Source organism: Arachis stenosperma, chromosome 3 (genome assembly GCF_014773155.1).
Source record: "Arachis stenosperma cultivar V10309 chromosome 3, arast.V10309.gnm1.PFL2, whole genome shotgun sequence".
In the NCBI taxonomy this organism is placed as follows: domain Eukaryota; kingdom Viridiplantae; phylum Streptophyta; class Magnoliopsida; order Fabales; family Fabaceae; genus Arachis; species Arachis stenosperma.
Genome location: NC_080379.1, coordinates 108,780,680 through 108,792,932, shown reverse-complemented (window position 1 = coordinate 108,792,932; position 12,253 = coordinate 108,780,680). Strand labels below are relative to the sequence as shown.

Below are 12,253 nucleotides of genomic sequence, written 5' to 3'. Positions count from 1 at the left end.
AAAACATACTAAAAACAATGCCAAAAAGTATACAAATTATCCGCTCATCACGGTACCTTCTCCTTCATGATCTCTTTTGTGAAGGGATCATGATTGCCTTCGGGGGTGGTGTCGCGTTCTGTCCGATTTTTCAGGTTGGCCTCTATTTTCCGCAGTTTCTCTTCTAATTCTCTGCGCTTGCGAGTCTCCCTTCTCAGATCTTGTTCGGTTTCTTTTTGCTTCTTTATGTCCTCTTCGAGTTGTTTCAGTCGGTTTTGTTGTGCCCGGACTGCTTCTAGAATTTCTGAGCTCTTTTCTTTTTCGGGATTTTGTGGATCTTTGTTTGGGAGTGGTGTCTTTGGGCGATTCTGTTTGTTTCCTCCTGGAGTGCGTGGTGACAGAGGGCTGTCCGGTCGTTCTCCGGTGTCCACTTCCTCCTCTTGTTCTGGTGCGGCGTGGTCATTGTTGAGAGGGTCGTCCGCCATGGTAAAGGGATGACTTCCAGGTCCCCGGCAACGGCGCCAATGTTCCGAGGGTTACCTGAAACGTGGAGCTCGGTCGTCTGGCAAGACCCGAGGTGGGGGTTCCGTGACCCGAGCTTGATGTTTGAGCGGCGGGTGGTTGTACCTGCAATGACACTCCGATGCTTAAGTTAGCATGGGTCCAAGCAGATATGTGTAGAATATGGAATGTGTCTCATACCTGGGTGCTCCAGTGTATTTATAGTAGTTGGCTGTGATCTTCCCTGGATAAGATATTCTTATCTTATCTTATCTTTCGGGAGTTTTATCCCTATCTTTGTGGAACCGCCTTTGCTAGGCCCTTTCGGCCTTTAGGTTTTGGGCTTCGTTCCTTTTGATGGGCCTTCCTTTGCTTTGCTGTCCGAGGTCCGACCTCTAGGCGTGGGCCTTAGGACGAGGTCGGACCTTTCATGGATTTACCGAGTTGGGGGAGCCCGGTCAGGGTATGAACAGTCTCCTTCCCATTTTTGATGTCTTTTTTGCCTGAAATTCAACACAAACTCATTTCAAAGCAATGTACTATGATATTAATCAATTAAGGCATGAATTACAATGATTAAATGAGATTATGCCTCTTTTATGGTCCTTTTTATGCAAGAAAAAGGGTAGATGACGTAAGTCATCACAACACCAAACTTAAGCTTTGCTTGTCCCAAGCAAATCAATGTGAGTGGTCTTTTTGTGAATTGAGACTTGACCTTGAATGGATACAATATAACTAAGAATGGGACTAAGTGTTCAACACATTCATGAATGCTTTGAATGTCACAAAGAGTCCCTAGATCCTTGAGGGTTCTTTAAAGTATGTGCCTCAAGGGTCCTTTTCATTGATTGTCACCTTGAAGTAGTAAGAGTTAGCTCATTCTATTTTTGGTTTTGCTTTTTTTCTGTTCATTGACCACGACTCTAAGTGTTTTGTCTTAAGACAACCCTTTAGTTAGGCTTTCAATTAACACTCCCAAATCTGATTGACACATCTTCACCATAAGCATCTACTAGGGTCTCTAACTCTTTTGAGTTTTTCAATGTTTCTCTTTCCTTCCTAGTAGTTGATGCTCAGAGCTTTGGGTCTTTGTTGCTTACTACTTCTTGGTTCTATAGATATTCAAGGAACACCCCTCAACCTCTACTTGTCATGCCTTCTAGGACTAGTTGCCTTTCATGACTCATTTCCTTTTTAGTTCATTCAAGGTTCTACACTTAGTCTTTTGTGTCTTAGTTCTTTGAAAGAGCTTTCTTGGTCTTAGTCTCATTTACTCTTGTTCTTGCACAACTCACAACAACTCTTATGGAGACAAACTACACTTTATTGATGTTGAAAAAGACTAAAGTTAACATTGCATTTTCTTTCTTACATATCAAGGGACTCACAAAAGACTTCAAGTAATAAAGAACTAAACATAAAACATAAACTATTCTAGCATTATCAATTATTCTCAAACATAAAGTAAAGTAGATAGATAAGAACTTAAACAGAATTCAAAAATTTGGAAAATGTCAACCATGGAACTAAACAACCTTGAGCAGCTTCAACTTTAGTTCATTGGCCCTTTACCCTTGTCTTTCTTCTTGGAGGGGGAGGAGTCATATTCACCCTTTTGGGAGGATCCTTCTTGTGCTTTCTTATCCCTGGGCTTCCAGAATCCCAGCCTTACCATATAATTTCTTTCATCCTCCTTGTGCTTAGCTAGGATCTCCTCTTGTCTAGCACTAAATTCCTCCAGTCCTTGCATGAATGTTGGGTATCCAGGGTTAAGAGCGGCAACAGCATTACACAAGTTATTCAGCTTTGCTTGTGTGTTGATATCATATTGCCTCTTTGAAATGGTCCAGGCATCATAAAGATGCCTGAACTTAGCGAGGTTCCTCTGCTGCCATTTGTTCTGCTCTATTACTTTGTCGAGTGCACTTCGCACCTCTCCCCAGTCGAACTCCTCTTGCTGCTCCTTCCTTGCTTGCTCAAAGCTTCCTTGGAGGTTTTGTATGTTCTCATTCACTTGGTTCCATTGCTCCCTTTAGCTATTTTGAAATTAGTTGACATATTCCCTCAATTGATACAAATCTCCCTTCATTTGATGCACGTTTCCTTGCAGCTACTCCCAGTTTACTCCTTCAGGAAATTGTTGAAATTACTGGTATTGTTGATATTGTGGTGGTTGAAGCGCCAGGAAATGTGGTTGCTCCTCAGCCTCTTGTTGTTGTTGTTGTTGTTGTGGCACATGAGCATGAGCTCTATGCTCTCTGGCCCTCTGAAGTGGGTTGATAGCCAACACCTTGGCCATTTTTTTGGCAGTTATAGGCTTATCTTGCTTCACTAGCACCTCATCAATAACTTTCTCAACTCCAGCATCATCACATAGTTCTTGTATGATGCTAGAGAATGTCAACCTTATGCTTTTATTAGTGCTCTTCAGTATCTTGTTGATGTTGTTGACAATCAACTCCCCAACATTTACATTCTCTCCTTTCATAATGATTGATGAGCGGATAATTTATACGCTTTTTGGCATTATTTTTAGTATATTTTTAGTATGTTTTAGTTAGTTTTTGGTATATTTTTATTAGTTTTTAGTTAAAATTTACTTTTCTGGACTTTACTATGATTTTGTGTGTTTTTCTGTGATTTCAGGTATTTTCTGGCTGAAATTGAGGGACCTGAGCAAAAATCTGATTCAGAGGCTGAAAAGGATTGCAGATGCTGTTGGATTCTGACCTCCCTGCACTCGAAGTGGATTTTCTGGAGATACAGAAGCTTAATTGGCGCGCTCTCAACTGCGTTAGAAAGTAGACATCCTGGGCTTTCCAGCAATATATAATAGTCTATATTTTGCCCGAGATTTGATGGCCCAAACCGGCGTTCCAAATCAGCTCAAAACTGCCCGGCGTTAAACGCCGGAACTAGCACAAGAATGGGAGTTAAACGCCCAAACTGGCATAAAAGCTGGCGTTTAACTCCAAGAGAAGTCTCTACACATGAAAGCTTTAATGCTCAGCCCAAGCACACACCAAGTGGGCCCGGAAGTGGATTTTTATGTCATTTACTCATTTCTGTAAACCCTAGGCTACTAGTTCTCTACAAATAGGACCTTTTACTATTGTATTTTCATCTTTGGATCTTTGATCATCTTTAGATCTTTGAATCTTTTGATCACGTTTTGGGGGCTGGCCTCACGGCCATGCCTAGACCTTGTTCTTATGTATTTTCAACGGTAGAGTTTCTACACACCATAGATTAAGGTGTGGAGCTCTGCTGTACCTCGAGTATTAATGCAATTACTATTGTTCTTCTATTCAATTCAGCTTGTTCTTGTTCTAAGATATCACTTGTTCCTCAACTTGATGAATATGATTATCCGTGACACTCATCATCATTCTCACCTATGAACGTGTGCCTGACAACCACCTCCGTTCTACCTTAGATTGAGTGGATATCTCTTGGATCCCTTAATCGGAATCTTCGTGGTATAAGCTAGAATTGATGGCGGCATTCAAGAGAATCCGGAAGGTCTAAACCTTGTCTGTGGTATTCTGAGTAGGATTCAATGATTGAATGACTGTGACGAGCTTCAAACTCCTGAAGGCTGGGCGTTAGTGACAGACGCAAAAGAATCAATGGATTCTATTCCAACCTGATTGAGAACCGACAGATGATTAGCCGTGCCGTGACAGGATGCGTTGAATATTTTCACTGAGAGGACGGGATTGTAGCCACTGACAACGGTGATGCCCAACATACAGCTTGCCATGGAAAGGAGTAAGAAGGATTGGATGAAGACAGTAGGAAAGCAGAGAGACGGAAGGGACAAAGCATCTCCATACGCTTATCTGAAATTCTCACCAATGCATTACATAAGTATCTCTATCTTTATGCTTTATTCGTATATCATCCATAACCATTTGAATCTGCCTGACTAAGATTTACAAGGTGACCATAGCTTGCTTCATACCAACAATCTCCGTGGGATCGACCCTTACTCGCGTAAGGTTTATTACTTGGACGACCCAGTGCACTTGCTGGTTAGTTGTGCGAAGTTGTGATAAAGAGTTGAGATTGTAATTGAGCGTACCATGTTGATGGCGGCATTGATGATCACAATTTCGTGCACCAAGTTTTTGGCACCGTTGCCGGGGATTGTTTGAGTATGGACAACTGACGGTTCATCTTGTTGCTTAGCTTAGGTATTTTTCTTCAGAGTTCTTAAGAATGAATTTTAGTGTTTCAAGGTGATGTTCTTATCATCACCAAAGCTGATTGATTCTCATCAATTTAGCTCTTGAATGCAATGTCCTGCTGAAGCTTGGCTAGCCATGTCTAATTCCTTTAGACTAACATTGCATTATTCCTAGAATTCTCATTAAGAATTTTGATATCTTTATTTTCTTTTCCACTTAATTTTCGAAAAAAAAATCCAAAAAATTACAAAATCATAAAAGCCAAAAATATTTTATGTTTCTTGTTGAGTCTAGTGTCTCATTTTAAGTTTGGTGTAAATTGCATGTTTCTGTTCTCCTTGCATTCATTCATGTGTCTTAAGTGATCTTCAAGATGTTCTTGATGATTTCCTTGCTCTGATCTTTAAATTCTCTTGTCTTCAGTATTTTGTGTTTCTCATATGCACTCCCAATTTGTTAGTGTCATTAGTATACAAACTTCTAAGTTTGGTGTCTTGCATGCATTGTTTATTTGATTTTAGTTACATTTTGATTATTCCTCATCATTAAAAATCCAAAAAATTGTTCTTTGTGTCTTTTCAAGTCAATAATACAAAGAATTAAAGATTCAGAACATACAGCAGAGGAATTACACAGAAAAAGCTGGGCGTTCAAAACGCCCAGTGAGGAAGGAAAACTGGCGCTTAAACGCCAGCCAGGGTGTCTGGCTGGGCGTTTAACGCCCAAAAGGGTAGCAATTTGGGCGTTAAACGCCAGAATGTATACCATTTTGGGCGTTTAACGCTAGGATGGCACAAGAGGGAAGATTTTTTTTAACTCAATTTTTTTTTCAAGTTTTCAAAATTTTTCAAAATCAAATCTTTTTCAAATCATATCTTTTCAATCATATGTTTTCAAAATCAATTTCTTTCCATTTTCAAAAATATTTGCTAACAATTAATGATTTGATTCAACATTTCAGGTATGTTGCCTTTTCTGTTGAGAAAGGTTTAATGTTTGAATCATATCTTTCCTTGTTAGCCAAGTCATTAATTTTTAAAATCAAATCTTTTTAAATTATTTTTCAAATCATAGCTTCTCAATCACATCTTTTTAAAACCATAACTTTTCAATCAAATCTTTTAATCACATCTTTTTCAAAATAGTTTTCAATCATATCTTTTTGATTTCTAATTTCAAAATCTTTTTCAAAAATCACTTGATTTCTTTTCCACTCTTAGTTTTCGAAAATCAATTAGTATTTTTCAAAATGTTTTTAAAATCTTTTTAATTTATTTTCGAAAATTTCTTCCCCTCTTCTCACATCCTTCTATTTATGGACTAACACTCCTCCTCAATGCACAATTCGAACTCCATCTTTCTTGATAAGTTCGAATTCTTCTACCTCTTCCTTCTATTTTTCTTTTCCTCTGAAACCTCAAGGAATCTCTATACTGTGACATAGAGGATTCCATATTTTCTTGTTCTCTTCTCTTTCATATGAGTAGGAGCAAAGACAAAAGCATTCTTGTTGAGGCTGACCCTGAACCTGAAAGGACCTTGAAGCGAAAGCTAAGACAAGCTAAGGCACAACTCTCTGTTGAGGACCTAACAAAAATCTTTAAAGAAGAAGAACCCATGGCAGCCGAAAATAACAACAATGCCAACAATGCAAGGAAGGTGCTGGGTGACTTTACTGCACCTACTTCCGACTTCTATGGGAGAAGCATCTCTATCCCTGCCATTGGAGCAAACAACTTTGAGCTTAAGCCTCAATTAGTTTCTCTAATGCAACAAAATTGCAAGTTCCATGGACTTCCATTGGAAGATCCTCATCAGTTTTTAGCTGAATTCTTGCAAATCTGTGACACTGTCAAGACTAATGGGGTTGACCCTGAGGTCTATAGACTTATGCTATTCCCTTTTGCTGTAAGAGACAGAGCTAGGATATGGTTGGACTCACAACCTAAAGAAAGCCTGAACTCTTGGGAAAAGCTAGTCAATGCCTTCTTGGCAAAGTTCTTTCCACCTCAAAAATTGAGTAAGCTTAGAGTGGAAGTCCAAACCTTCAGACAGAAGAAAGGTGAATCCCTCTATGAAGCTTGGGAAAGATACAAACAATTAATCAGAAAGTGTCCTTCTGACATGCTTTCTGAATGGAGCATCATAGGTATCTTCTATGATGGCCTGTCTGAACTGTCCAAGATGTCATTGGATAGCTCTGCTGGAGGATCTCTTCATCTGAAGAAGACGCCTGTAGAAGCTCAAGAACTCATTGAAATGGTTGCAAATAACCAATTCATGTACACTTCTGAAAGGAATCCTGTGAACAATGGGACGAATCAAAAGAAAGAAGTTCTTGAGATTGATACTCTGAATGCCATATTGGCTCAGAACAAAATATTGACTCAGCAAGTCAATATGATCTCTCAAAGTCTGTCTGGAATGCAAGCTGCACCAGGTAGTACTAAGGATGCTTCATCTGAAGAAGAAGCTTATGATCCTGAGAACCCCTTAATGGAAGAGGTGAATTACATGGGAGAATCCTATGGAAACACCTATAATCCTTCATGGAGAGATCATCTAAATCTCTCATGGAAGGATCAACAGAGACCTCATCAAGGTTTCAACAACAATAATAGTGGAAGAAACAGGTTTAGCAATGGCAAACCTTTTCCATCATCTTCTCAGCAACAGACAGAGAATTCTAAGCAGAGCCACTCTGACTTAGCAACCATGATCCCTGATCTAATCAAAACCACTCAAAGTTTCATGACTGAAACAAGGTCCTCCATTAGGAATTTGGAGGCACAAGTGGGTCAGCTGAGTAAAAAAGTTACTGAACTCCCTCCTAGTACTCTTCCAAGCAATACAGAAGAGAATCCAAAAGGAGAATGCAAGGCCATTAGCATGACCCACATGGCCGAATTTGGAGAGGAAGAAGAGGCAGTGATCGCCACTGAGGAAGACATCAATGGACGTTCACTGGCCTCCAATGAGTTCCCTAATGAGGAACCATGGGAATTTGAGGCTCACACTGAGACCGTAGAGATTCCATTGGATTTACTTCTGCCATTCATGAGCTCTGATGAGTATTCTTTCTCTGAAGAGGATGAATATGTCACTGAAGAGCAAGTTGCTAAATACCTTGGAGCAATCATGAAGCTAAATGACAAGTTATTTGGTAATGAGACTTGGGAGAACGAACCTCCTTTGCTCACCAAAGAACTGGATGACTTGTCTAGGCAGAAATTACCTCAAAAGAGACAAGATCCTGGGAAGTTCTCAATACCTTGTACCATAGGCACCATGACCTTTAAGAAGGCTCTGTGTGACTTAGGGTCAAGTATAAACCTCATGCCTCTCTCTGTAATGAAGAAGCTAGGGATCTTTGAGGTACAAGCTGCAAGAATCTCACTAGAGATGGCAGACAATTCAAGAAAACAAGCTTATGGGCTTGTAGAGGATATTCTGGTAAAGATTGAAGACCATTACATCCCTACTGATTTCATAGTCCTAGAAACTGGGAAGTGCATGGATGAATCCATCATCTTTGGCAGACCCTTCCTAGCCACAGCAAAGGCTGTGATTGATGTGAACAGAGGAGAATTGATCATTCAAGTGAATAAAGAATCCTTTGTGTTTAAGACTCAAGGATATCCCTCTGTCACCATGGAGAGGAAGCATGAAGAGCTTCTCTCAAAACAGAGTCAAACAGAGCCCCCACAGTCAAACTCTAAGTTTGGTGTTGGGAGATCACAACCAACTTCTAAGTTTGGTGTTGAACCCCCACATTTAAACTCTATGTTTGGTGTTGGGAGGTTCCAATATTGCTCTGAGTATCTGTGAGGCTCCATGAGGGCCCTCTGTCAAGCTACTGACATTAAAGAAGCGCTTGTTGGGAGGCAACCCAATGTTGTATTTAATCTGTTTCCCTTTGTTATTCTATGTTTTCTGTAGGTTGATGATCATGGGAAGTCACAAAATCAATTGAAAAAGCAAAAATAGAATGAAAAACAGCACACCCTGGAGGAAGATCTTGCTGGCGTTTAAACGCCAGTAAGGACAGCAAATGGGCGTTTAACGCCTAGTCTGGCACCATTCTGGGCGTTTAACGCCAGAAAGGGGCACCAGACTGGCGTTAAATGCCAAGAAAGGGCAAGAAGCTGGCGTTAAACGCCAAAAATAGGCACTAGCCCGGCGTTTAACGCCAGAATTGGCATGAAGAGCATTTTTTGCTCGCCACTTGGTGCATGGACGAATTTTCCTTGACACCTCAGGATCTGTGGACCCCACAGGATCCCCGCCTACCCCACCACCCTCTCTCTTCTTCTTCACCCATTCACCAATCACCTCAACCACTCTTCCCCAAAAACCCCTCACCTATCAAATCCCACTATTCTCTTCACCACTCATATCCATCCTTCATAAAACCCCACCTACCTCACCATTCAAATTCAAACCATTTTCCCTAGGAGAATTGAGTTCCAACATGGGACAACTAAGGGTGGAGCACCAAGAACATTCCATCCTCCTCCATGAAATTAGGGAAGATCAAAGAATCATGAGAGAGGAACAACAAAGGCAAGGAAGAGACATTGAGGAGCTCAAGCACTCCATAAGATCTTCAAGAGGAAGAACAAGCCGCCATTACTAAGGTGGACCCGTTCTTTAATTTCCTTGTTCTTTATTTTCCTATTTTTTGAATTTTAATGCTTATGTTTATCTATGTTTGTGTCTTATGATTATTAGTGTCTTAGTCTCTATGCCTTAAAGTTATGAATGTCCTATGAATCCATCACCTTTCTTGAATGAAAAATGTTCTTAATTGAAAAAGAGAAGAATTTCATGAATTTTGAATTTTATAACAGATTAATTATTTTAATGTGGTGGCAATACTTTTGTTTTCTGAATGTATTCTTAAACAGTGCATATGTCTTTTGAATTTGTTGTTCATGAATGGTTGGCTCTTGAAAGAATGATGAAAAAGGAGACATGTTACTGAGGATCTGAAAAATCATAAAAATAATTCTTGAAGCAAGAAAAAGAAAAAAAAAAAGAAAAAGAAAAAATTAATAAAGTTGTGATCCAATGCAAAAAGAGTGTGTTTAAGAACCTTGGACACCTCTAATTGGGGACTCTAGCAAAGCTGAGTCACAATCTGAAAAGGTTCACCCAATTATGTGTCTGTGGCATGTATGTATCCGGTGGTAATACTGGAAGACAGAGTGCTTTGGGCCACGGCCAAGACTCATAAAGTAGCTGTGTTCAAGAATCATCATACTTAACTAGGAGAATCAATAACACTATCTGGATTCTAAGTTCCTATAGAAGCCAATCATTCTGAATTTCAAAGGATAGAGTGAGATGCCAAAACTATTCAGAGACAAAAAGCTAAAAGCCCCGCTCATCTAATTAATACTGATCTTCATAGATGTTTTTGGAATTTATTGCATATTCTCTTCCTTTTATCTTATTTGATTTTCAGTTGCTTGGGGACAAGCAACAATTTAAGTTTGGTGTTGTGATGAGCGGATAATTTATACGCTTTTTGGCATTATTTTTGGTATGTTTTTAGTATGTTTTAGTTAGTTTTTGGTATATTTTTATTAGTTTTTAGTTAAAATTCACTTTTCTGGACTTTACTATGAGTTTGTGTATTTTTCTGTGATTTCAGGTATTTTCTGGCTGAAATTGAGGGACCTGAGCAAAAATCTGATTCAGAGGCTGAAAAGGACTGCAGATACTATTGGATTCTGATCTCCCTACACTCGAAGTGGATTTTATGGAGCTACAGAAGCCCAATTGGCGCGCTCTCAACTACGTTGGAAAGTAGACATCCTGGCTTTCCAGCAATATATAATAGTCTATACTTTGCCCAAGATTTGATGGCCCAAACCGGCGTTCCAAATCAGCTCAAAACTGCCCGGCGTTAAACGCCAGAACTGGCACAAGAATGGGAGTTAAACGCCCAAACTGGCATAAAAGCTGGCGTTTAACTCCAAGAGAAGTCTCTATACATGAAAGCTTCAATGCTCAGCCCAAGCACACACCAAGTGGGCCCGGAAGTGGATTTTTATGTCATTTACTCATTTCTGTAAACCCTAGGCTACTAGTTCTCTGCAAATAGGACCTATTACTATTGTATTTTCATCTTTGGATCTTTGATCATCTTTAGATCTTTGAATCTTTTGATCACTTTTTGGGGGCTGGCCTCACGGCCATGCCTAGACCTTGTTCTTATGTATTTTCAACGGTGGAGTTTCTACAAACCATAGATTAAGGTGTGGAGCTCTGCTGTACCTCGAGTATTAATGCAATTACTATTGTTCTTCTATTCAATTCAGCTTGTTCTTGTTCTAAGATATCACTTGTTCCTCAACTTGATGAATGTGATGATCCGTGACACTCATCATCATTCTCACCTATGAACGTGTGCCTGACAACCACCTCCGTTCTACCTTAGATTGAGTGGATATCTCTTGGATCCCTTAATCAGAATCTTCGTGGTATAAGCTAGAATTGATGGCAGCATTCAAGAGAATCTGGAAGGTCTAAACCTTGTCTGTGGTATTTTGAGTAGGATTCAATGATTGAATGACTGTGACGTGCTTCAAACTCCTGAAGGCTGGGCGTTAGTGACAGACGCAAAAGAATCAATGGATTCTATTCCAACCTGATTGAGAACCGACAGATGATTAGCCGTGCCGTGACAGGGTGCGTTGAACATTTTCACTGAGAGGACGGGATTGTAGCCACTGACAACGGTGATGCCCAACATACAGCTTGCCATGGAAAGGAGTAAGAAGGATTGGATGAAGACAGTAGGAAAGCAGAGAGGCGAAAGGGACAAAGCATCTCCATACGCTTATCTGAAATTCTCACCAATGCATTACATAAGTATCTCTATCTTTATGCTTTATTCGTATATCATCCATAACCATTTGAATCTGCCTGACTAAGATTTACAAGGTGACCATAGCTTGCTTCATACCAACAATCTCCGTGGGATCGACCCTTACTCGCGTAAGGTTTATTACTTGGACGACCCAGTGCACTTGCTGGTTAGTTGTGCGAAGTTGTGATAAAGAGTTGAGATTGCAATTGAGCGTACCATGTTGATGGCGCCATTGATGATCACAATTTCGTGCACCAATGATGTATATGAGCACAGCTCTCTCCTTGGTCACTGATGTGTGGAAAACGATCCAACGCAAAACTCACCGGCAAGTGTACCGGGTCGCATCAAGTAATAAAACTCACGGGAGTAAGGTCGATCCCACAGGGATTGAAGGATTGAGCAATTTTTGTTTAGTGGTTGATTTAGTCAAGCGAATCAAGTATTGGTTGAGTGATTTTGTATCCAACAGTAAGTAAATAGCAGGAAATGTAAAGGGAGAGGGATGAATTGCAGAAATTAAAGAGAATTGAAAGTAAAGGTGCTGAATCTTAAAGAACAAGAAATTAAATGACTGAAGTTTAAAGTGCAAGAAATGTAAATTGCGGTAACTTAAAGTGCAAGAAAAATAAATTGCTTGAATGAAAAAGGGGTTTGAGGACTGAGAATTCAGAATTTAAGCAAGGGAAATTAAATTGCAGCA

At 39.9% G+C, this 12,253-nt stretch overlaps 1 non-coding gene across 1 annotated transcript; it reads right to left on the bottom strand.

Annotated features, from left to right (window-relative positions):
• Positions 1-6,695: 6,695 nt before the first annotated feature.
• Positions 6,696-6,803, bottom strand: LOC130971893 (small nucleolar RNA R71). Its single transcript, XR_009083096.1, has one exon. It is a non-coding gene; the product is annotated as a small nucleolar RNA R71 (small nucleolar RNA).
• Between the last annotated feature and the right edge of the window lie 5,450 nt (positions 6,804-12,253).